Genomic DNA, 26526 nt, shown 5'->3' with positions numbered 1-26526 from the left:
CAACCCAAATGACCATCAACAGGTGAACAGGTGAGCAAGTTGTGATTGAAACACACAACAAGATACTATAGAAGCACACACCACAAAACCACAAAAAGAACCCACAAAACTGAATGATCATACAACACGCACACAATGACCTGGTGAATCTAAGATTGTCAGGCGGGGTGAAAGAGCCCAGGGAAGAGTGCCTACGGTATGACTCCCTCTATATACACTCCAGTCATCTCCAGTGACACAAAGCAGATCAGCGGTCGTGTAGGGCTGGGGACAAGGGTGGGAGTTGACTGAAAACAAGCAGGAAGGGGCCTGGGGTGATGGAAATATTCTGTATCTTGATTGTGGTGGTGGTTACACTCGTGCGTATATTTACCAAAATTCATCAAGCTTTCCACTTACAGTGACTGTATTTTATTGTGTGTGCGACTTAGCAAAGTTGCTTTCAAGATGGATGAAAGACTTCACCAGACTCATCACTACAGAAGGTATATGGTGGCCAATTAGCATATGAACAGATGCTCAGCATCCTTAGTCATCAGAGAAAGGCATATTAAAATGATAATGAATAGCACTGGACACTCACAAAAGCTAAAATGGGCATGGCTGGTAACAAACTGTGAGGCTGGGGAGTGAGGGGGGTTCTCAGACTCTGGCTGGTGAGGGTATAAAACGGTACAACTGCTTAGAACACTCTTTTATGTTTTCTCACCAAGTGAAACATATCTCCATCCAACGAACTGGGCATCCCACCACTAGCTACGTACGCAGAAAACGAAAGTACGCATCCACACGAAGACTTTTTCCAGAAGGTGGATAGCAGCCTTGCTGGCAACGGCCAAAAACTAAAAGCAACCCGAATACCCATCAATAAGGGAATGATCACTTTTCGTAGAAGTCGGATACGCCGCAAATTGATACACAAAACAGCATGTCTGAATCTCACAAACTTTATACTGAATGAAAGAAACGCGGCACCAAAGGGTAAATACTGACTAATTCCATTTACCCAGGGCTCTAAAACAAGCAGATCTAATCTACGGTGACAGAAATCCAAATAGTAGTTGCTTAAGCAAGAGGGATAGGACAATTGCCTGGAAAGAGGCACGAGGGAACTTTCCTGATTGAGATCTTGTTCCTTGAGCGTACGCGTATGTCAAAACTCCTTGAACTCTACTCTATCTCCCGTGTCATTTATTGTACACAAATTATACCGCAACGAGAAAAGCTCAGGGAAAGAAAAAATGTACAATAGCAGCTAAAAATATGAAGGAGTAAGCCTAACAAAGATGTAAAAGGTCTTTATTTAGGAAACTATGAAACATCATTGAGCCATTTTAAAGAAGCCCTTAAAAATGGAGAAGCTGGAATTGGCATTGATTAGAGGACACGCGTTAATGCTGCCCACAAACAGAGCCCGTGTCATACCAGCCACGTCCCCAGTTCCCCAGAAATTCTTCTGGGGACCTTGCTGCGCTGGTTCTAAAGCTTATGTGGAAATTCAAAGAGCAAAAGAACAGCCAAGACCTTGTTGACGAGCAAAATATGAGCACACTCGCTCTACCAGAGCAAGACTTAATTTTAAAGCCCCCGTGATCGAGCCAGAAACAGGCCACGGGTATGTGGACACTCGGTTTAGAGCAAAGGTGGTTCTGAAGAGCATGATGGGAAGAAGCTTGACTCCTCCACCACCCAGGATACACAAACGTTAATTCCAGGCAGAGGGAGGTCCCAATGTGAATGTCAAAGCTTTTAAAAGACAGGATTGGAGAACATCTTCATGATCTTCGGATGGGGAGAGATTTTTGAACAGGATTCAAAATGCAATAACCATAAAGGAAAAGTTGGATAGATTTGGCCACATAAAGATTAAGTATTTCTGCTCACCCAAAACTACCAGTAAGAGAATGAAAAGGCAAGAGAAGCAGTGGCAGAAAATGTTTGCAACACACATCACTACCAACGTCTCGAATCCAAAATATACAAAGAGCACAAATGCAAAAGATCATTAATCCAGAAAACAGAACGGACCGGACACCTGAAAAAGCACATCGCCAGAGCACAAAATGGACCCCGTGAGTCACCAGGGAAATGCACATTTAAAACCCCAATGAGCAGGGGGCGCCTGGGTGGCTCGGTCGGTTGAGCGTCCGACGTCACTCAGGTCATGATCTCACGGTTTGGGAGTTTAGGCCCCGCATCTGGCTCTGTGCTGACAGCTCAGAACCTGGAGCCTGCTTTGGATTCTGGGTCTCCCTCTCTCTGCCTCTACCCTGCTTGTGCTCTGTCTCTCTGTCTCAAACATAAACACTGAAACAATAAAATAAAACCCCAATGAGCAATCACGAAAAACCCACCAATGAGCTACGATCACAAGGAAGGCAGAAATGCCCCGCATCTCACACGACGCCACTCGACCTCAACAAGCGGGCAAGTGACAGGATTTTCTAGGAAGTTTAAAGATGCACATCCTCTATATGACCGGGGACTTCACTCCCAGGCACGCGCACAACAGGAAAATGTGCACTAATGCACCAAGACCCAGACGTGCTTCAAGAGCAAAACAGATGCGTGGATCTTGGCACCCAGCAACGCGAATGCATGTATCACAGCTGCGCACAGCACTGTGGATAATCTTGACAATGTAAGTCCACATGAAACTGCGTACTCTACATTTTGTTGGCATAAATACGGAGGAAATGCAAAGCTAAACCGTATCATCTGAGGATAACCGCTTCCCTATTTGACGACGGGGAAGTGATAGGACAAGGCAAGAACAGGCATTGAAGGTCAGGACGCTGGTTATCTTCGGGGAGGACAGGGCCTGAGAAGGAGGGGTGGGGTGGGGGGGCTGGAGGAGACCCTGGAGGGAACACGAGGGCTGGGAGTCTGAGCACAGGGAGGGGTGGACTCGAGTGCCTGGGCAGCTCATCCAACAGAACGGGGGTCCGGGACACGAGGCTGATACACAGGATTTCCTGTCCGGTTCCTTCTCCGGAGAGCAGGTCAAGCGGGTCCTCCGATCCCCATCTGCCGAGGTCCTAATGGCTCAGCGTCTGATCAGGAACTGGAGGGGTCCCCACGGAGGAACGGTAGGACACCGAGATACCTAACACCCACGCTGCTCATCGAGTCCAAGCCAGGAGCTAGAGTCTCACGCAAAACTGCAGAGATCATTCCCTGAACGGGCACACGTCAAACAGCGTCACCTGTGTTGGGGGGAGAAAAGGGACCCAGCGAGGCTGATGAATTCCTCCAAGGGGACAGTGATCACATAGAAAACACCACGGAAACGCTGAGCACATCTCCTCAGGCAGCGTGGCTGCGGGGACTGGAAGGAGCCTGCTCTCGAAAACCCCAGAATTCAAGGTCCCAGAGGCGAAGTCTGCAAGTAGATCTGACAGGATGAAACCAGGGAACCTGGTGGTTACCGGCCGTTTTCAGCTCCCTGGGACGCAGTGGGCTCAGACCCCAGCACCGCTCCTCCTCAGCGGACGGGGGGCTCGGTCTGGAGCATAGACGCCGACGCTCTGAGTTCTCACGTCGCCGACTTACTGAAGCCAAGTCACGGGCTACAAACACAGCTTACTTCACTGACGTCCTGAGCACGGAAATGAACTGATCTGAACACTGCGGGAACCACAGGAAAATCCGGTAACGTCTAACGAGAACGTTTATGGATTCAGAGCAAAAGCGTCAGCTTTGGAGAAGGGAAGTGAGAAACGGCTCACCCGAGATGTTCACCGGTGGGGGTGAGGATATGAATCCTAAAGAAGGACGATGGAGGCCATCCCTCTGTGGATGTCGAGGAAAGCGGCGTCGTGATTTTGAAATATTTGATAGAAAAAGTTCAACTGAATTCGAAACCCATTTGCATGATCACAAAATGATTCCAATGTTGTGCTTGCCACGGAGAAGGCGCGTAGTTGGGTGGAAGGAATCAGCGCTTCTTGGGTTCAGGCTGGGGAGGCAGGGGCGCCCCCGCTGGCAGGGGGGGGGTGACCTTGGGCCACGTGCGCAGCCGCTGCTGCCTGGGGTCCTGTCACCGGGACGCCAGCTCTCAGCGGCCGAGGACGTCAGCCCAGGAGCTGCGTGAGCCCGATTCAGAGACGAACCTGACAGTAAGACGGTCGTGGGGCAAGCTCAGTCTCTGATTTTTAATTTTTGAAAGCATTTTGTTTCGAAGTTTTACATAAACTCAACCGTCAGTATCTTTCCTGCTACTGTGTGTTTTTTTTTTTTTCTGAAAATTATATGATACGAAAACATACGGACGTTTTCACCCAGCTTCACGTTGACCCCCGAGTCCCTGGCGGTCTGCCCCAATGTGGCGTGCAGACACGTCTTCTGTGTCTGCCGGGAGAGGACTGGGGCTCAGAATCCTCTGTCACGGGCCTGGGGTCAGAAAGGTGGGCTGCAGACACACGGGGCCTGGGCGTGAACCACACTCCGGCCACAGCGCCTGGACCACAAGCGCCTGGCCGCCCCCGAGCTTCAGTTTCCTCATCTGTGACGTGGGACAAATAGCCCAAGAGGGTTTCATCAACAGTAAACAGGAAAGTCCTGACCCAAAATGACCATTCAGTCTGTCTGAAACCACTTTGCAGAAGGAGGGCCAGCAGGCCCCAAAGGCAGACCCAGGCCGCTAGCGGGAGAGCACCTTGGGTGACTGGGCCCTCGGCGGAGCCCCGGGCAGAGCCGGCCGAGACCCCAGGTCCAGCCCCCCGTCCACCACCAGGAGGCTCGCTCACCCTCTACACGCTGCTCTGCTCTGGGGACACTCGGGGCCCACTGGCCTCCCCTGTGGTGGCCTCCCCTGAGGGAAGGGTCCCTCTCATCTGGGAGCCCCCAGCACAGCAAGGGTCTCTGGGTGGCATCGGGCCAGCAACCCCGTGGCTCCCGGGGGTTCTTGAGATACAGCGGGGCCCAGCTGCTCAGGGGGAGGGGACCACGGGCAGCAGTGGCCTCTCCATCAGGTCTCCTGACTCACGGCCAGCAGGATCTGGTGCGTGCCCCCCAGCACAACTTATCCTCAGGTGCGTGGGACCGGCAGGCCCTCAGTGCAGACACACACACATACACACACACACACTCAACAGCATAGGTAACAGCACAGGCCACGCCCCTCTGATCTACGCAGTTCTCAGCACTGTGAACTCGAGACTTCACTTCTCCCGGCACTGCCTGGAAGAGGGGCCTTCATGCTCCCATTTTGCAGAGTGTGGCCTGAGGCACAGACAGGCTGCCGGGCCACCTTTCCTCATGGTCCCGATAAGAAGTACCCCAGGCCATGTGGAGGCGCTGGCCCCAGTGGCAACAGTGACCTTCGTCCCCCGCCCCCCCAATTTCCTCAGGGTTCGGGGCCGGGCAGAGAACACAGAGGACCCTGCAGGGAAGGGACCGGGGTGACTGACTCACACACAACGGGCCAGGCTGGGCCATGTGGCAGGTCCACAGGCAACGGACGTGAGGCCCTGCCTGGTGAGAAGCGGCCACCCCCCTGCCACATGGTGCTCATGGCTTAGAACATTCCTGCACAGACCGTGTTCTCAGCCTCACGCGTACCTACAGCCTCTGAAGACGGGAAGCCAGGCAGGGCCTGCCAGCACACGGGGTGACCCTCAGCCTCGCACAGGTGGGAGTCAGGAGAGCCCAGGGGTGGCCACGCGGGGCAGGAGGGGGAGACGCCCGGGCCAGAGGGGGCCGGGGCAGACAGCCCAGTCTGTGGCAGCGAGAAGCAGCTGGGACATGGAGGTCGGCCAGAGGGGGGACGGCAGAGGCCAGGACGTCCAGGTGGGGTCCCTGGGAGGAGAGAGACCCCACAGCACCCTCCCCACCACGGGGAGTCACCCCACACCTTGCAGATGGGGAAACTGAGGCTCAGAGCGGCATCAGACAGGCGTGGGCCCACAGTGCAGATGGGCTTACGCATACTGGGGGAGGGGGTGCAGGGAGGGGGGAGTGTCGTGGTCAAGGGTCTCGGCCTTCGTGCCGGCACATCACCTCGTCACCTGGCACGGCTGTGCTCATTTCCATGTGGGAAACCCACGGGTCACAGAGGGGGGCGGACTTGCCCAGGCCCCGCGAGCAGGTGGAGGCACAAGGAGGCAGCACCACACACAAGCACGAGGGGAGGGAGGCTGTCCCAGCTGTCACTGAGCCTACACGTTAGCTGGACAGGGACACGGAGGAAAATGACGGCAACACGGCATGACGAGGGCCAGACTGGGGAGCACACCAGGAGACACCCAACCCAGACCCGGGGGCATGAGGGAAGGCTTCCTGGAGGAAGTGAACGTCATGTCAGGTAGACGAAAGCAGGGGCGCCTGCGTGGCTCAGTCAGTTAAGCATCTGACTCTTGATTTCAGCTCAGCTCATGGTCTCACGGCTCATGAGTTCAAGCCCCGCGTTGGACTCTGCACTGACGGCATAGAGCCCGCTCAGGATTCTCTCTCTCTGCCTCTTCCCTGCTTCCTCTCTCCCTCTCTCTCTCTCTCCCTCTCAAAAAATAAACTCATTTTTAAAAAGTTTTAAAGAAACAAAAAATGGATGCAGCCAGGTGTATCAGTCAGCTTTTGCTGTGCAACAAATGGCCCCAAAACTCCGCCGCTTCTCACCAGAGGCTCTAAGTCTCATGCTCCTGGATCTACAGGTCACCTGCAGATGGCTGACCAGGCTGGGCCGCGGTGGGGGGGCCCTTATGCCCCGCGGTGGGGGGGGCTCCACGACGCAGGCGGGGTCGAGGACCGTTCCTCCGGGTGCCCGGCTATGGGGCCGCAAGCCCAGAGCACGCACACGCACAGGGATACATGTCAGGTCTGCTGGCCCGCCGTCCCTGGGGTGAGAGAAGGGGGAGGGACTAGAAAGAATGTTCCAGATTGCTCCAGGCAGCAGAACGAGCAAGAGTAGAAAACACAGAAATGGGTGAATTCTAGAGTGTGAGAGAGGGGCCCCGAGAGGTCAGGAGGAAGCAGACCCCCCACCCCGATGCCATGTCCTAGCACTTGGCCTCTCCCTCAAGACCAGGGAAGTCATCGTACTGGAACGGAGAAGCGGGGTCCCGTGGAAAGACCTCTGTGGGTGAATCCAGGGCCCGGAGCCATGTTTAGCTGACCCAAAGCACCGTCAGCACCCTGCTCTGTCCCAGAGGGGCGGCTATGGGGCCTGAGGGGCTGGGGGTCACTCTTTGAGCCCCAGTCTCCACGGCAACACTACAAGGTCTCGGGGAAAGTAAGGCTTCCGAGCACATGACAAGCCCTGCGCGAGGCCGGATGTCTGGTGGGTGGCCCTCTCCGGTCTCTCTCTCTCGGATGTCTGGCGGGTGGCCCTCCGCTGACAAAATCAGTATTGGCACACGCATTCTCACTGCCTCTTCGCAGCCGATCCCAGCCCTCCCCACCTGAGCCATCACGGCCGCGCACAAACCAGCGATTGACTCCCTAAGCCCCCGGTGGAAACCAGTCTTCCTTGATTCTCATCAAGTTCCTTTAATTATGAACCTGCAATTTGCCTGAGATATGAGGAGGCTTGCCTCCTGCCGCACCACGTTTCTTCCTAATGAGCCTTGGGTTTCAGCAAAGGAATGAACTTTATAAAACACACTATTGCTCAGAGACAGGAGAGTCCCGCCTCCTCCAGGAAGTCTTCCCTGATCAAGCCCGTCCGCGTGTCCCTTCTCTGGGCGTCGAGAGAACCTACTGCTTACATGCCCGGCCCGGTGTCCCGCCCTCCCTGGGCCCCCACCCTTGACCTAGCAGCGTCTCCCAGCAGACGTGGACTCCGGCCTTCCCCTCCGAGACGGGCGGGCGCTGTGCTTTGGCCAACAAAATCCCGCAAAAGTGACAGCACCATACCCTCAGTCCAGCCTCGGGAACCCTTGCAGGTCTCCACCCCCGACCAGCAGTCTGCGGACAGCCCGCCGGGGGACGAGGGATCGGACGGCCCAGAAGCCAGATGCCCTGGGGGGCCCGACCCCAGGCAGCCTTCCCTCGGACCCCCAGCACGTGAATGAGCCCAGGCAGCCCTGAAGACCTGTAGGCACCAAGAAGCGATCGTCGTTTCCAGTGATTAAAAGCGAAGGTAGCTTGCTCCCCGCTGAGAGCTCACCGATGCGGAAGCCGAAAGCCTGCTTCCTCAGCCGTGAAATGCAGATACGGATGCCCACCCCGGCCCCGGACAGTCGAGGGTTCGTGCGTCAGTCACTGAAACCCTCCCAAGTCCATCCCGGGGCCACAGCTTTTAGTGAGCTGTCTCCAGCCCAGGCTGGCCTCACCCCGCTCCTGAGAGGACACAGGGGAGCTTCCCCAAGCACACGGCCGGCCGGGACCCCACATAAGCCTTCCGTGAGCCCCGGGCACCTCAGGCCCCAGATGAGGTCCCGCCTGTCATGCGGGACGTTGGGCCTTTTCTGATCGGCCCTGACCCATCCACACCACCCGACCCCACGTGCACCGGAGCTCACCCTCACACTCTTCCCTCCGCCCGGAACATTCTCCTGCCGACCCCCAGCTCCCGACACACACCTGCGCCAGCCTCAGGAACCACCTCGCCCGATGGCCCTCGGCCACAGTCAGCCCCCACTCTGTCCCCAGGGCACGGCGGTGCTGCTCGCTGGTCTGGGTGCAGGTCAGCCCGCTCTGGCAGAACAGTGCCTCTGCCGCTGACTGGCCTGGTGACCTCAGGGCCCTCGCTGAGCCTCTCTGTACCTCAGTTTCCCCATCTCTAGCATGGACATGATTTGGGAACCTCCCCCGTCGTGTTGTCATGTGAGGTCGGCTGTGCATTTGAAGGACAGCGCGCCTGCCTGATGGAGCCTCACCCCCGCTCGCCCTCTGGGCCAGTCTTACTCGGCTTCGGGGCCCCTCGCAAACCCACGGTCTACACTTGGGACCCAAGGGAAGGAGCGTCCGAGGCTGGCCTTCCACCAAAGGACTGGATTTGGGAAGATGAGAGGGCCTGGGCCACCAGCCGCTCTGCCCCCGCGACCCGCCCCGGTGGGCTGCCTGCCTCACTTTGCACCTGAACGTTTTGGAGCCGCGATGCACCCTCGACCTCCCTCCTTGCAAGGTAATTAGTCCACGACCCTGCCGTCCCTGCCTTTGAAATTCACGCTGAACTCTGGAAGCCTGCTGGCCTTCATTTCAAATGCCCCTGCTCTTTCAACTCGGAGGTGTTCCCGCACCCGAGCCGGGGCGCCATCCGCCTCCCGCCCAGGGCCGCCGCCGCCCCGGCTCACAGATGGATCGGGCCTCTTCCGCCCTGGCATTTGCACCACGGGAGACGGTCTGTGTGTCTGTGACTGCTGATCTCGCCTCTCCCTTCAATTTGCAGGAGGCCCTGGCTCGCCGGCGAAGGGAGGTGAGGGGAGATTAATTGGTGGAGCCAGACGAGGTCCGTTCTGCCCCCAAAGTGGGCGAGAGGCCGAGGAGAAGTCTCTGTCTAATTGGTTGCGTGTGACCCCCCCCCCTTTTGTTTCCTATTTAAGTCTAACTTTTCACATTTGAAGCCACATCAATATTAATCATCGCTGCCTCTCTCCGAGAACCCTCTCTCCCAGGAAAGGGCAGGCCCATCCCTCAAAGACAGGGGGACAGATTGGCGGAGTGCTGTGGCTGAGACCGATCTCGGAGATTCTGTGTCTGCAAGTCCGGCCCTGGCTACCGGCCCCGGGGAGACTGAGGCCCACAGAGGCAGTGCCTGACCAGGGTCTCGCAGCCTCCAAGTGGCCGTGCTCACGCCTGCATTTGATGGGGAAAGGAGCCCATAGAAACGGTGGAGGCCCGGCGGAGGAGGGAGGCACAGGAGTTCAGAAGGATCCCTTCTTGCCGTTTCTGAAGGACAGTAACTCAGTCACCACGGAGGGCGCCTGGCCTGGCCTGGCACATTGCTCTTTCGGGGGAGGACACTGAAATGACCACAAGTCCTGAGGCCAGGTCTGGGCAGGGGTCTCGGGATCTGAGCCGCGACCTCCCAGGACTCATCAGCAGGAGCACTGCCAGGACCCTCCGGCCCGGGGAGGGCACCACGAGCTTATAAGCAGAATCAGAGTTCCCTGCTGCTGCCCAGCACGCAAACACACTGTCCCCAGCAGCGACCGGAAGGCGGGCAGGTGGTCACAAGGCACCCACGTTAGCACACCTCCAGGCTCGGCCAGCGCCGGTCCTGGCGCCACGGGCTTGGTGCCCGATGAGGGGGTGCAGACTCCTCCCCTTGTGTGGGCCCTTCACGCCTCCACGTCTGTACCACGCTGCTCGAGCACCCCGTGTCCAGCCGCTGGGCGCGTGGGGCCTCGCCCCTGCAGATCCGCTGAGGGGCTGGTCACAGAGCCCAGAAACTGATGCTGAATTGGGGGAAGAGGGCACTCACGGGGCGACGTGGGCATCGCAGCACGGAACAAGGCGGGAGGGGCAGGGCTGGGGCGAACGGCCCCCGGGGACGAGGACACCGGCAGCTGGGGCCGCTCGACCGCCTCCCCAGGACCCCGAGATGAACCATTACTTTATTCGGTGTCCCTGCCTGGTGCTGGGCATGGGGGGCGCGGCAGGTAACGAACTCAAGGACAAAGCTCACTCATTCTTCCACGTTTGCTCACAAACACTCAAGATGCAGCGAGCCGGCAGAGAGGACCCGACGGGCCGAGCTGTGGGCTCCCGCTCACCCCAGACGCAGGCCGGGGAGACCGGGACCAAAGGGTCGCCCTAATCAGACCCACCCCTGGGGCCTAGAGCCTCAACAAACGGCCTGCCGCTGGGATCTTCCTTCCCGACAGCCCCCACGGCCACCTGCCCAGAGTTTCAAGCCTTCGAGCCTTTTCCAGAAGCCTCCACCACTGGCTACAAAATGCGGTCCTTTGAGCTGCCTGCTCTAATTGCAGACAGCGATTACTCCCACAGTTTCAGGGCCAACAGCTGGGCTAAGTGGCCGTCCCCAAAACCCATTTCCTGCCTGGCTGGGTACAGAATGTTCTTTCCCTCTAAGTAGAATAAACAGGTCTGAACTCATTGGAGTTTTCCATTTGCCGTCCACTAAAGCCTTCTAGCTCCTGGGTTTTTATACAACTGAGATTTATAGTATCTATTCTCACCAGTGCAGAGTCCCCAGATAATGTTAATAGATGGCTAGTTTTGCCAATAAATCCCTCCAGCAGTGGAGAGAAATATCTATTTCAGATGAGTTCTCCAGAGCTAAACCCACATTCCAAGTGGTGGAGGGCACTTAAAGCTGAAATGGCTCCACTCCACAGACAAGGGCACACCTGCAGGTGTGGCCATGCCCCCGCCTCTGGGTCCCCTTACTAGGAGAGATCCCAGGCTTCTGCCCTCCACCCCGCCCCAGCCTCCCCTCCCCCAGGCGCTGCCGACGGGGTCTCCCAATGGGTTCTGGTGCCCCAGGTTCTCCTGGCTCTCTGTCCTCACCTGTGGCCAAGTCGTCCATCTGAAGAGCTGGTCTTCCAACCAAACCTCTCGGTCACTCCAGGTTGTCCAATCGGAGCCAGAATGGCAACTGGCCAAAGGGATTTGAAAGGAATCCCCCATCCATGCCATTCAAGGCCCTCCGAGGTGGGAACACAGCCACCTTTCCCTAGGCCCCCACCTGTCACCTTCAGTCGTCAGGCGCAGGCCAAACAGTGCTCTGTGCCTTGGATGCGTCCAGAACCCCTCTGAGGGGACCTTCTCTACAGCACCCTGGGTCCCTGCTGAAGTCGCCCCAGGTTCCTGCCCCCCAGCACAGATGCTATTGTCTCCAGGAAGTTTTCCTGGTCACCTGGTTCTCCAAGTGCCCAGCACGCATGGTACGCGGTCCCTGTGCCGGGAGGAGAGGCCCCAGCCTCCCGAATTCCTCCCACAGGGGCCCTGATCCCCCCTTGTGCCTTCCCTTCCTAGCCCCGAAGTCAGGACCCAGATCGTGCTCCCAGCAGGGGGCTGTGCCCGGCCCCTCTGCCTGCCTGGAAGCATCCTGGGCAAGGCGCACCCCGTCCCAGAGCCACAGGGGAGGCGGCAGGGACAGGAGCAGGCAGCCTCCAACTTCCGTTTCAGGAAAAAAAGGAAGAGCATGCTAAAAACTGTTCACTCAGCATGATCTCAAATCTAGAGGAAAAGAGACACGCAGGGTCACAATGAAAGCTAACGCGTGTGGAGCGTGGCTCCGGGCCGGGCTCCAGGCTGTGCGTTCATGCTTATTCTAGCGTGATCCATGAGGAACCCCGCAGGCCGGCCCAGCACTTGGCCACACGGACACGAGGTCATCACGGCCCGGAGCTGAGATGATAACAGGTCCCCCGCTCAGGCTCTGGGCGAGCAGGAATCCGCTGGCTTCCGCGTGCGTTCTCCCAAGTCGGTGTGGCAGGTAACAGATTTCCCTCCCGGTGCACACAACAGTGGGGACTTTTCGTGGCGATGCCTCATTCTGCAAGCTGGCCCCGCCTGGGACTGGATCTGCCACCTCGGGCAGGTGGTTTATTTCCTCTGAGCCTTATTTTTCTCATCTGAAAACTGGGGCGACAACAGTGATACGCTCCTTGCGGCGTTTATGAAAAGCAGTTTGAGGCCCACGTGGCACTTAGCGTGATGAGGTTTGACACAGACACCCCGTGGTTTGTGAGCCAACACTGTTGTCCTTCCCACCACACAAACTTTTCTATGAGGAGCGCATCTTAAGGTCATAAGTATTCAAGGAAGAAAGCTTTCTGGTGGAGTCTGGACAGAACAAGGGTACACATCAGCTGTTATTCATTAGGAATAAGAGGAAATACCCTGCAGCCTGGGGGCGTCAGGGCCACTCAGCCACATCCCTGCTGCCATTCCCACCCCGGAAGCTGGGGACAAGGGAACAGAAGAGTGGGGGCCACGGTGGCTGCTCCCCCAGGCTCCTATGGGGCTGAACCCCTGTCCCTCCAAGTCCTGAGCCAACAAAAGGCTCCTATGTGGCTGAAGGCCCTGTCCCTCCCAGTCCTGAGCCACCCCCAGGCTCCTATGGGGCTGAACCCTTGTCCCTCCCAGTCCTGAGCCACCCCCGAGGCTCCTATGGGGCTGAAGGCCCTGTCCCTCCCAGTCCTGAGCCACCCCCCCAGGCCCAGGGAGAGTGTCAGTGCCACCAGCAAGCACGTGCAGAGCGGCTCTCGTGGCCTCAGACCCATCTCTGCTTACAGTGAGGCAAGGCCCGGACACCTGTGGGCTGGGGGTACCCTGCCCGCCCCTCCACACACCCTGCGTCCCTCACAGCGCTGTCAGGGGCAGCTGGATAACGAGCCCACCCTGGCAGCTGCCTTCGTGAACATTCACCTACAAGTTCCCTGAGGGTAAGTCAACATCGGGATCAGTCTGTGCCTCCGAATCGCGTTTTCCCAACTAGCTTCTGAGCCACTCCTACAAATTCCTCTGCACCACCAACCTCCCCTCCACCTGATCTGAGACACCGCCCCCACCACCTGCACGGCCCTTGGCCCCTGTGGGGTGTTCCTGGGCACCCACCCCCCCTCTGGTGTGTTGTCTCCATCCGAGTAGAGGGGGGCTCCATGGGGCAGTCCCCTGCAATGACTTGGTCAGTGAGGACATAAGCAACAGAAACCAGTGTAGAATTGGGCAGAGAGAGGAGCTTATTCGAGGACACTGGAGGAGGGGAGTCCCAGAATCCCAGGGCAACTCTGGGGCCAGGGCAGCAAGGACTCAGGAACTCCACCCCCATCCCACCCCACTGCCTCCAGACAGCCCCACACCACCCCTCCCTCACCCAAGACTCACAGAAGAGAGAGTCGGGCTCACTGGACTTGCCACCCCTTTGGTCAGGAAAGTGCATCCTGCAAGGGCAAGGGTTTGCCAGGAAGACGATCTTACAGACAAAAACAACAATCATCACAATTAATGGAATTCTAAGTCCTATTGTTCTGAACCCTAGAATCGTGTTCTTTTCATGCATGTACTGTGGCAGATGGATGAGTGGGTGGGTGGGTGGATGGATGGATGGACAGGTGGATGGATGGGTGATGGGTAGATGGATGGATGGACAGGTAGATGGTGGATGGATGGATGGAGGGATGGATGGGTGGTGGGTGGATGGATGGATGGACGGATGGATGGATGGATGGATGGATTGGTGGGCAGACAAGTGGACAGACAGATGGATGGATGATGGATGGATGGATGGATGGATGGATGGACGGATGGACAGATGGGTGGGTGGATGGATGGATGGATGGATGGATGGATGGATTGGTGGGTGGGTGAGTAGATGGATGGGTGGTTGGATGGACGGATGGATGAATGGACAGGTGGACAGACAGGTGGACGGACAGATGGATGGATGATGGATAGATGGATGGACGGATGGATGGATGGGTGGACGGATGGGTGGATGGATGGATGGATGGGTGGGTGGGTGAGTAGATGAATGGGTGGGTAGATGGACAGGTGGATGGGCAGATGGGTGGATGGATGGACGACGAGATGCTTGAAGGAACAGATAAATGGATAGACGGACAGAAAGCTGGTCAGCTGGATGAATGGATGCATGGATGGGAGAGTGGCTGGGTGAGTAAATGAAGGTGCTGGGCCCCTGGATGGACTCAGCCCAGATGCCAGGTATGGATCTGACACCCTGATTATGTAGCTCAAGTAAAGACGTAATGGAGCAGGGCTTCTCACTAAGGGTGGCACTAGGAGGTCACTGAAGAAACGTTCCCTTTCTTGTATGCCCGCTCTCCTGACACACACACACACACATACAGAGAGGGACAGAGAACCATGGTCACTCAAAATGTCAGCACTGAAGAAGATCTTGAATTCCTGGGCTCCTGGCCCCTTTCTCGGTCTTCAAACCAGCAGTGACCAGTTGTACACACATCACGTCTCCCGGACCCTGACACCCCTGCCTCCCTCTTTCACATATACGGATTCTTGTGATGACACTGGGCCCAGCCAGATGCTCCTGTGTTTATCTCTTCATCTCGAGACCCTTAACCATATCTGGGAAGTCCTGTAAGGTGACATATTCCTAGAGTCCAGGAATTAAGGCATCAACATCTTTAGGGACCATTATTGTGCCCACTGCATATGTCCCGGGATGACGGCAGGGTTGGGCCAAGCCTATCACCTGTCACTGCACATCCAGACCTGAATTCTGGCTGTGACAACCTGACAGCACCAGACCCCAGAGACCCACCCACCTCTGCGGCGGGCACATCGGGCAGGGGAAGCAGGAGCGAGCTGCCCTCTGCCTGCCCCACGGGCGCCCCCGCCCCGCACAGGCCCGCTGGCATGACTTCTTTGCGATTGTCAGCGTCAGGGCCCCTCAGGCTCAGGACCCTGGCGGTGCGCTCAGAATCGACACCTCGTGATGCAGGCTCATAAAATTCAGAACAGAGGCTCCGAGAGGCTGGGAGGCCCCGACTCAGAGAGCCCGGCCAGGACCGACTCCAGAGCCGGTGGGTGTAGCAGGAGCATAAGTCTCCCTCTGGAATGTAACGGGGACTCTAGGAGGCCGGTGGCCTGGTGCTCAGAGCTCTGGGCTCTGGGATCTGGCTGCTGAGAATCCAAAGTGCCTTAAATGATCAAAAGCCCGAAGAAACCCTTTCACAGCTGTGTGAGGGACACCACGCGGTCCCAGACAAACACGTCACAACTCCGGGTCTGAAAGATCTCCTGGTTCACAGTTGCCTGGAATGCTCTACCCTTTCTAATTATTCGCTTCCCTTCCCTGAGAGAATTACCAGCCCCGCCTGTTGTCTGTCTTCTCCCAGGAGACAGCACACACTCCCCACCCGGTGACATCAGACCTGGCCATGTGACCCTGTGGCCGATGACAAGTGAGCAGGGGCGCCCTGGGTCACATCTGAGCAGCGGCTCCAAGAGCCGCCACGTAGCCCCGCCCCCACCAGGAGACAGGTGCACCTGGGTGGGACCAGATCCCAGCAAGCAGGAACCCAGCCTTCGATCTGGAAAGCCACCGTGATCCGGGCATCGGCGGGCCGGTGCGTCCAGTGAACAAAGCCAGGGGCACAATGTGCAGAACCACACGCGTGACCCCCAGCTGGTAACAGCGACAGCCTCTGCGGCAGGAGCAGGGCCCGGGGCAGGCCGGGGAGGCACATGGAAATTTCTGCACACTTCCCCAAACCGCCGTCTGCGTTCCTATCTCGTGACGACAAGCCACCATCTTAAACACCCCTCTGAGGACAGGGGACGGTGACAGGGAGGTTGTCCCAGCTCACACAGTGGTGGGGAGGCCCCGGTGACCAGCCAGAGGACACCGAAGGCCGCTCAGACTCGGTCAGGCTCCCCGAGTCAGCGGCCCCGGGGACCCAAGGCGCGCGCTGAAGGGCTCAGCAGGTCCCGAGGGCCCACCCCGTGCCAGGCGGCCGCCTGCCTAGCCCTTGCGGCCACACAGCCAGCCCGAGGAGAAGCCAGGCCCTGACCCGCGTGCCCAGCGCGGCTACCTGGGCTCTGCTCGTTGCTGAGAAGGCTCCTGGCGACTTGCCTGTCTCTCCTGCCCACTTCCCGGCACAGCGACTGCTCAGTGTTCTCCCAAGTTGCTCGGGAGTTATCCACCCATGAAATAGCCGAGCCGGCGTGCCTTCCAGATAAACCGACCACTTCTCAGAGCCGCCCCAAGGTCTCCACTCCAGCCCGTGGGGTCCCGTGGGGCGCAGGCCGGTGGGGACCACGGAGGGGTCGGGGTCAGAGGGCGGAAGGGACCGTGTCTCTTCCCTTCCCTGCGGTTAGAGCCCTCCCGGCCCCTCCCCCGCCTTTGATGGAGTGGCCTTTAATGCTGTTTTATCAACCTTCCCTCTGCAGGGGATTGCCTTGATCCAGGAGCTAATTGTATTGACATTAACCTGTTTTAACAGGTCTAAAGTATCAATAAATCATTTTTTAGCAGCTCCCCTTATTACAGCACTTTGTTAATGCATTGCACTTGAAGTGACAAATAGCCCGAGAAATCATTGCTTTCCTGTAATATACTTTGTCTTTTTAAGTCTTTTCTTTCCTCCTGGTAGTTCACATACTTCTAAAGTTGATTTAGAGGCAAATAAACCGGAGGCGAGTCTGGGGCTGTGAGCTGGGCCGTAACCCTCCGTTTCCAGCAGGCTCCAGTGGTTCTGGACACGGGCCGTCAGCACATCCCGCCGTGTCCACAAACCACCCGAATTTGAATAACTGCACGTTGTTTACTCGGTCCTATGTCAGAAGGATCTGCACAATCAAGGATTTCTGACAAGGCCTCGAGGCTGAGTCTCATAGGGAACCATCGTCACTGAGGCCTTTTGGAACCTTCAGAATCCTTAGATGAGTAAAGAGATGAAAACTGGAAAAACTTCAGCTCACCTGGAGGTTGCCAAGATCTAGAGCCGAGCTTACTGGCAGCCAGGGCAAAAAGGAAAATACTTGTTGTATTTAATTTGTATTTGGAGTTACAAGGAAGCTGGCTGTTATTTCAGGATCAGCGAGCCTCCCGGTTCTGATCCGTGAGAGGGATTTATCGCACGAGTCTGCGTGCAAGGCACACCCTTGGTGAGCAACGTTCATAGTGTCACCCTTGCCAAGCACTCGCCAGCCCAGGAGTAACCACGGGCTGTCCTAAGTGGGCTAACCGTCACAGCCTCCTCTGAGATAGAACCTGCCCATCCCGGCCCTGCCGGCAGAGGAGAAACTGAGGCACGTAGAGGTCACGGAGCTGACCTATCATCCGGAGGTGGCAGACCCGGACCACGACCGCCTAGAATGTTCCAGAATATCCTTGAACATTTTTAAATGGATGCATGAATGGCCGTGACTTCAACAGATATGAACACGTTTGGGGTTTCCTTTGTTCCCAAGACACCTCCTTCGAACACCTAAAGGCCCTAAGCATCTTCAGCGTCCTAAAGAAAACAGTTGTCTGTGAACTTGAGCTTTGTGGTCAGACAGAAATGGGTTTGAGACCTGGACTGAACCTACCTTCTCCGTGTCTCGGACAAGTCACGTCCCACCTCTGAGCCTCGGTCCCCACCCCTAGAACGATGACAAAGGCTCGGTATTTTGTGCAAAGTACTGGGCACAGTGTTGGGCAGACAGCGTGCTCTCCATAATCGGCTGCTGGGGACAAAGGTTCAGAGAGGCCGCCCCCACCCGCCCGGAGAGCAGGCGAACGTGGCCCAAGTCAGTTTTGATCGGGTTTGGAGTCCAGACCCCAAGCGTGCAAATTCCACTAGCTCGTTCAAATCCTATTTCTTATCCGGAGCCTGGTCTGTTCATGGAACAAACATGTTCTAACAGCTTCCAGTGGGTGTCTGTGTTCCAGACATCTGTCCCTTTAGAGGACATGGACATTTGTCCTTTAGAGAAAGCCTTCAAGTGACAGTGGCTACAGAAACCCAGGCAATTGCAGAAAGACAGTGACGGTCACTCAGAATCCTTCCTGTCATCCAGTATTTTTTTCAGCTGATTTATTTACTTTGAGAGAGAAAGGAAGAGAGAGCATGAGCAGGGGAGAGGCAGAGAGAAGGGGAGAGAGAGAATCCCGAGCAGGCTCCTCACTGTCAGCGCAGAGCCCGACGTGGGGCTCGAACTCACAAACCATGAGACGGTGACCTGAGCCGAGACCAAGAATCGAACGCTTAACCGACTGACCCCCAGGCGCCCCTTCCAATATTTCTTGATAAGAGTCAAACAGACAAGATCCTCCGCAAGCGAGAATTCCCCGAGCCCCAAATAAGACACAAAAGAAAGTCCTGAAAAGCTACGTCCTCCGAAGCCTTGCCCAGAGGGGAATGTGGTTTCCACATCACACTGCAGATGCGCCCCAGGCTACGCCTGCCCCAAAGGCCTGGGAGCCCTGGGGTCAGGGAGGGGGGCGGTCAGACCTTCACTGAGGCTGCTCATTATTCCAGGAGGGCCCATTTCTGTGGCCAGTAGAGCGTGCCCTCCAGGACAATCCAGGGTGTGCAAATGAGCTCTCCCCGTGGCCTCCCCCGGACACATCCCGGACAGACCGGGGCTGGGAGACTGGTGGGACCTAACACGAGGCAGAAGCCACCAAAGGAAGGAGGGAGGGAGGGAGAGAGGCTTGGGGGAGGGAGAGAGGCTTGGGGGAGGGAGAGAGGGAGTGAAGGAGGCAGGAGGAAGGAAGGAGGAGAGAAGGAGGACTGAGGGGAGGGAGAGGGAGGCAAGGAGGGAGGGGGCAGGGAGGGATGAACTCCTCAGCCCCTCCCACAGCCTCCGTCTCCCGTGGCGACTTCTCCAAGAACCCGCAGCCTCCTAGAGCGAACTCGAACTTGGAGCCGGTGCAGGGATCGGGCACCTCTGTACTCACTTAACCCCAGAGGGCTTCACGGAGGTCACGTCAATCCCAGCCGCCCAGGCCGCAGGGGTGTGGCCAAATGCCTACCTCTGTGAGAGGTGACAGGACGGCCAGGAGAAGCCAGCAACACCCCCAGGCTCAGGCTGCAGGCCCTCCCGAGCATCCCCCGTGCCAGGATCCGCCCCTCGTCCGAGCCAGGACCGGGCGCCTCGGTCCCGAGGTCTAGCGATATCATCCTCGCCTGCCCGGTGAGAGCAGAGGAGCCGGAAGGGCCACTGTCCTGTGCTGAGCCCCCACTGCCGTGTCATTTCATCCCCGACGTCAGTGACACTTGGTCCCAGGACCCCTGACCACGCCCACGTGAGCAGGCCTGAGATTGCTCCGCCAGCAAGGCAGAGACCGCCCCCCGCCCGCCCCGGGGCCAGCCCAGGGGTGACACTGATGCGGGAGCCCCTCCCCCCCCCCACGTCCCTCACCCCCCCCCCCCCCCCCAGTGCCAGGCCTGCTGCACCCCAGCCCGAGGCAAAAGGAAATGCGTGCACTTACCAAAATACCCTCTCCTATTTGGGACCAAGTGGGAAAGGGAAACACAAGGCCCCCAATCAAAGAACGTGACCAGGGGCGCCTGGATGGCGCAGTCGGTTAAGCGTCCGACTTCAGCCAGGTCACGATCTCGCGGTCCGTGAGTTCGAGCCCCGCGTCAGGCTCTGGGCTGATGGCTCGGAGCCTGGAGCCTGTTTCCGATTCTGTGTCTCCCTCTCTCTCTGCCCCTCCCCCGTTCATGCTCTGTCTCTCTCTGTCCCAAAAATAAATAAAAAACGTTGAAAAAAAAAAAAAAATTAAAGAACGTGACCATAGGAAGAGCCCTACCTTGTCCAACCTCTTCACATATGCCATCGTCCACCCTGATAAACCAGGTGACACTGGACACAACGGCCACCAGGCTGCGTGGAAACCGGTGTCCTGTTGCCCCACACGGGGGCCGCGAAACTAACAATCTAGGCTCGTCTTTATTTAACGTGTTGGTGTTTTGCTCATGGTGGATTATTTTGCGTTAGTTTTGGTTCTTAGCATGTTTTTTTCGGCTTTATTGAGGCGGGCGGGACACACAAAACTCTGCACAGATCTACCGGATACAGTGTGGACCTGGGCACACACCCGTGACACGGCCACCGCCACCGAGGTACGTCCTCACTGCCGGGAGCGTCGCCCTCATGTCCCTTTGCTTCTTTGATTTTTGTTTTTTCGGAGGTTTTTGGTTTTGTTTCGTTTTAATATTTATTTGCTTTTGAGAGAGAGAGAGAGAGAGAGAGAGCGCGAGCGCGCTCGAGCGGGGGAGGGGCAGAGAGAGAGAGGGAGACACGGAATCCGCAGCAGGTTGCAGGTTCCAGGCTCCGAGCTGTCAGCACAGAGCCCGACGCGGGGCTCGAACCCACGAACCGCGAGATCATGACCTGAGCCAGTCGGACGCTTAACCCCCTGAGCCCCCCCAGGCGCCCCTGGTCGGGGTTCATTTGTGGTAAGAACACTTAACATGAGATCTGCCGTCTGACGCCTGTTGAAGCTCACGGTCACGTGGCGTGCGGCCGCGCCCTGGGATCACCCACTTCGCGAAGCTGCAAGTGTGCACCCCCCGAACGACACCCCCGCTCCTTCCCTCCCCAGCCCCGGGCGACCATCGTTCTATTTCCCGCTTCTGCAGGTGCGACTCACTTGGACACGTGGCGCAGCTGGAATCACGCAGTATCTGCGCGGAGCCAGCCCCGCACGGCGTCCCCCCCCCCCCCCCCCCCCCCCCCCCCCCCCCCCCCCCCCTCCGCGTCCTCGCAAGCGGCCTCGCCTCTCTCTTCTCTGGGGCTGATGTTCCTCCGCAGGGGCCGACCACGCCCTCCTCACGCCTCCGTCCGTCGCTGGACGTCGGGTGTGTCTACCTCGTGGGCGTTGTGAACAACGCTGCGGTGAACGCGGCCGGGCAGACGTCTCTTGGGGGTCCTGATTTTGATGCTTATGGAGAAATACCTATAATGAGCCTGCTGGGTCATAGGGTGGTTCTGCGTTTAATTTTTTAAGGAAGCTCCAAACTTTTCCCCAGTGGCCGCGCTATTTTGCCTTCCCACCAACGCAGCGCAAAGGTTCGAACAAGGGTTCCAGTGTGTCCACAGCCTCACCAACACCTATGAAAATCAGGCACTGGAATACTAGTCACCTTGACGACTGGGTTTTGCAACCCTCTTATAGTTTGTGCCTAAGGTGCATGCCCCCCTTCTCTCGCATCCCAGCCCAGGGTCCTGGAGCAGCTCATGACCCATCCGGCCGCGTGATGTGTGAGTCCTGGGCTCCCGGTGGGGCGCAGAAACCCCAGGCTGCGCGGATGCTGTTTCCCCTTCCGAGCACACGCCTAGCTGGGACTCGATTCCCTGCGGGGCTGGTGGTAAAGACCACCAGCCTCCAGCAGCCCCAACCGGCCAGCAGATTGGCTTCAAATTTACCGCAGCCACTTAGCATGAGCTGGTAACACACTGTTCCCCAGGCTGGGGCCACTGGGGTCTATTAAAATCCTGTCTCTTCCCTGCTGTGACTTAAGGAGACCTGTTTCTTTCCGTTCGCACTTCCTGATTTCAGCCCAGAGAGAATAATTAATTCTGTTGGTCCCTAATTGACTTCAGGTGGTTCCAATACCAAACACTGACACCGTTCCCTTAATGAATAATTTCTTCACTTAAACTGGTTTCAGTCTTATTTGGGGGAAAAGAATAAGAAAATTAAAGCTGCAGAAGATAACACAGCAAAGAATAACTAAAGCGTATTTACATATGCAATCAGGGACCCGTTCTGCACTCTGGAAAGGCTGGGGAGGGCTGCAGCCAGAAAGAACAGCATCTGCCTGGGAGCAACGCTAATAAACAGGAACACACACTACGGGCCCCAGGAGGCTGGCGCTGATAAAGGGGGGCGGTCAGGGCTGGAACAGGGACGCCACCGAGGACCCTGTGCAGGCCGGACGCCCAGAGGCCGAGCCCCTGAGTCACGGCATCAGGCATCTAGATAGAACCTTCCATGGCTGGTGGGAAGGCGGTGGGAACCCTAAGCTCCCGTTAGCCACCATCTGGTCTCCCGGAAGGGCCACTGTCACCAAGGCAGAGCCACACGGGCATGTTCTCCCAGCAGTCAAGGTGGGAGGGATGCTCAGAGCTCAGGGTGCTCTGGAAAACGGAGTGAGGTGGGGATCCAGGCAGGTGCGGTCTTCGCTAATTGACTGTCTGGGGAGGGCCGTCTGGAGCGAGTGCGCTCAGAGCCAGTCGTGAATGTGACGCTGGCCGGCGGTCCCCAGTCCGCAGAGCCCCGCTCCCGCCCCTCCACAGGCCACAAAGAGCCCCATCCAGGTCTGTCCCTGGGCGGGTCTCACCCCGAGGTGCTGATGGTGTGAGTGGCTAGAGGGAAAACATGTGCCTGGGCCTGCGTGCCACAGGGGAGGACGGGATCTCGTCCCCACTGGGGGCCTAGAGCCCGCAGCAAGGGACACGGGAGTCCTGGCCAGCCGGTCATGTCCATCGATTAACTCGGAAAACAAGTCACAGACACTGAGGGCACCAACGTGAACGAGGCAGAGATGTCACCCGCCAGGGGCAAGTGTCCTGGGACGCTGCACTCAGGCACAAAAGGAGAGGTTGGCGCCTCGGGCTGAGGGCCTCCGGACGTCCAGGTCCCCCACCTGTTAGCAGAAGACTGGGTCGCCTCGGCTCACACAATTAAGGCACCTGCTTATAAATGAGCAAGCCAATGAGACCACAGCACAGAGAGGTTAAATTCCTTCCCAAGGCCACACAGCATAGGTGGTCGTGCAGAGATGTGAACTCAGGCCTGTTTGACGGCCGTGCACCTAGACAATATACTGCAGGGACCGGCCAACTTGTTCCCTAAAGGCCAGGTAGTAAATATTTCGCACTTTTCGGGACACATTATTTCAGCTGCAGCTCTGCCCTTATAGGGTAAAAGTGGCAGAGACAGTATCCAACCGAATGAACGTGGGTGCGTTCCAAGAAAACTTGATGAACAAAAGTAGACCGTGGGCGGTCAATGGTCAGCCCCTGACCTACCCTTTCTTCACACCATTTGCAGGTCTCTGAAGGTGCGTGGCCTCTCTGCAGGGGTTCTGGCTTAGTAGTGGTGGGGGAGGGGGGAGTTGAAAAATAAAGCGGGGTCAGGAGAGGGCCAGGAGACACAACCAGGGTGCTACCTAAGTACATAGGCCTCTCTGAGAAGGTGCTGTTTGAAGTGGCTGGGTAGGAAGGGGGAGTGAAAGGGCATAGCGGGCAGATGAAATTTAAGAGAAGACTTCAAGTATTCGTCCAAGCTCTTTCCGTTGGACGTGGCAGAATTTCAGGCCAAACGAGATTAAACAAACCACCACCACCACAAACCCAGGATTCACGGGCTCGCTTCTCTGGGACACTGACAGGGTGGTATGGCTTCAGGAGTGGCTGGACCCAGCAGCTTGTTAGAACTCTGTCTCCTTTCTCTAGCTGTTGGCTCCACTCTGCATTGTCCATCAGACTGTCTTTGCGTCCCAGCGATGTCGGCCACCAAAGCCCTGACCCGCCTCATCCTCACCAGTATTTTCAGCGAGAACAAGTCGACTCCTGGCAACCAACGGAAGTTAGAAGTCCAAGGAAACATTTCTCTCCCTCCCCCACTCTCCCAAAATGTCAATAAAAGAAGTGGCGGGGGGGATAATTTTTTAAGTTTTTACTTAGAGAGAGAGAGCAGGGAAGGGGCAAAGGAGAGAGAGAGAGAGAGAGAGAGAGAATGAGAATCCCAAGCAGGCTCCATACTCAGTGTAGAGCCGTACATGGGACTCGATCCCACAGCCCTGGGATCATGACCTGAGTCAAAATCGAGAGTCAGACGCTCAATCGACTGAGCCCCCCAGGCGCCCCCCAGAGAAGCGCTGAGGTCCAGAGAACAGGAAAGGGGGCAGCACAGCAACCGGAAGCTGAAGAGACCACGGCTGGTAAGCGGCTGAGTTGCCCTGAGAAAAAGGCGAATGCCCAACCTGCAGCTCGAAGTCCAGAACCTCGACGCTTACAGCTAGACGCCGAGAGAACCAGGCACTTCTGGAGGCTCAGCACTGACCAGCCCCACCTGTACCAGCTGCCTGAAGCTCCTTAGGCCCCCACTCCTAACTCTGAGCCGAGGGTCGTGGATTAGCAGACATCTGTCTCCTGTACAGAATACAGACAGTGAACCAAACACAGAAAAGATCCGCCGGGAGCAAGGGAGGACGGCAGAGGGAGAGGGGTTTCCGAACTTTGCCCTTAATACCCTCAGAGAAAGAAAACGTGACATCCGTGAAACATGATGGGGAGTTCCAAAGAAAACGGAGGCGAGGATATCATTGGAAAGGCATGAAAATTTCCCAGGAAGGAAAATCACTGACAAATTGCAAAAGCCACCTAGTGCCCCACGCAACGGCAGAAAACGGGTCCACGGCAACGTGTGTCCCCGGGGTAAGGGCAGTACCTGAGATGCCTTCAGCCCCCCTTCCAGGAAGGGGAAGGAACGGGTCACATACAAAGAACCAGAAAGCAACATGGGTCCAGACCCGCCCCCCAACCCCGAACCCGCCCGCCCCGTAGAAGTCTGAAATCCAGAATATAGCCAAGCCGAGCTTCCAGATCCTCCGGAGAAATCACTCCCAGCTGGAATCCCTTACCCAGGAGAGCTATCAGTCAAGCACGAGGGTAAAATACGACATTTTTAGATACCCAGGGTGTCAACAGTTTAACTTCCTCGCACTGTTCCTCAAGCAGCTCCCAGGAGATGAAGCCAAAACAAAAGCATAAAAGGAGGGAAGAAGGGGAAACAGGGGATCCACACAGAGAACCCCCCCCCCCAGGAGGGGCGTCAAGGGAGGGGGGAGGGGGGCCTGGGGGGGACAGTCCAGGCTGGAATGGTACGTGTGACCCAAGAGACAGACGCACTAGGATGACAGCACCAAGGTGCTCGCCATCACAGCATCCCGTGATCTGAGGACAGGAGTCCTGGCGACACCGGCCCCGTGGTGATCCAAGGTGGGCTTGGCCGCCTTCGGAAGAACCCTGCTTCCCCTCAACGCTCATCACACTCCGCCGCAGGGTTCTGAACCATGGCACAACACGGGGCCGCCCCGCAGCAGTTCCGGATGCCGGGAACGTGGGGAGCCCTGGGCTCCCCAGACAGATCTCACCCACTGATCTCCCCAGTAGGGACTGTCCCCAATGAAATGAAACACTGTGTGCACGATAACGTGTAATATACGCACCCCCGATAACAACGGCAAAACGCTATAAGCAAAATTTCACAGAAATCTGGTGAATTTCCAAATCAATATATTCCTTTAAGAATTCTATCGACAACCCCAGCTGCTGGTGGCGCCTTGGCGGATCAAAGTTTCTTCCAACTGAAATTAATTTTTAGAAACTATCTAAGAACTACAGGAACCCAAGAAAGAGCGTCCAATTTGTCATTACCGTCAATAAAATGCAAATTACGTGAAAGTCTTAATTATAACAACGTAATTAGTGATATTGCTGAAATGAACGCAGGAAAATAAATTGTATAGAATAAACATACGATAATTTATAAATTATGCATGTTTTTGTTTTATTACTCATCCAAGCATTATTGGCCCATCAACAGAACGCCCAGGCATATGCAATAATAATTAAATTCACTTCTCTTTGACATTTTGCCAGATTTCAGTTAGCAAAAAATAACCCATAATTTTATACATTTTTTTTCAATTTTGTTATTATGAAGGTATATTTGTCAAAGCAGGAGGCTGGAACATTTTTTATTTAACAGTTCGTTAACTTGATTTATAATTTATAAATATTTTGACATATGGTACGCGGGGCTGTGTTTTTATCATTGCTCTGAGCTCCACAAATGTTCAGGGTGGGCCATGGTGAGACAGGGAAGGGGGAAGACAGAATTGGGAAGGGGCACACAGAGGCTCCAACGTACCGGAATATTCTAGGTCTCATCCAAGGGATGGATGTGTGGGTGTTGATCGTATTAGGTTTTTGTAAACCGTATTTATATTTTATGCATTCTCTTTAATGTGTGACATAAATGGCAGTAACAAATAAAATGAAAATGAAGTAGGGAAAAAGAGCTTGGCCTGTTTAGCACAGAGAGGTCATCTGTTCACCAGACAAGGTCATATATAGGAGGGAACGTTGTAAATCGAAAGCCTTGCTTGAGTGCAAACTGTC

Source organism: Panthera leo, chromosome B4 (assembly GCF_018350215.1).
Source record: "Panthera leo isolate Ple1 chromosome B4, P.leo_Ple1_pat1.1, whole genome shotgun sequence".
Lineage (NCBI taxonomy): Eukaryota > Metazoa > Chordata > Mammalia > Carnivora > Felidae > Panthera > Panthera leo.
Note: the sequence above shows the minus strand (reverse complement) of the source record.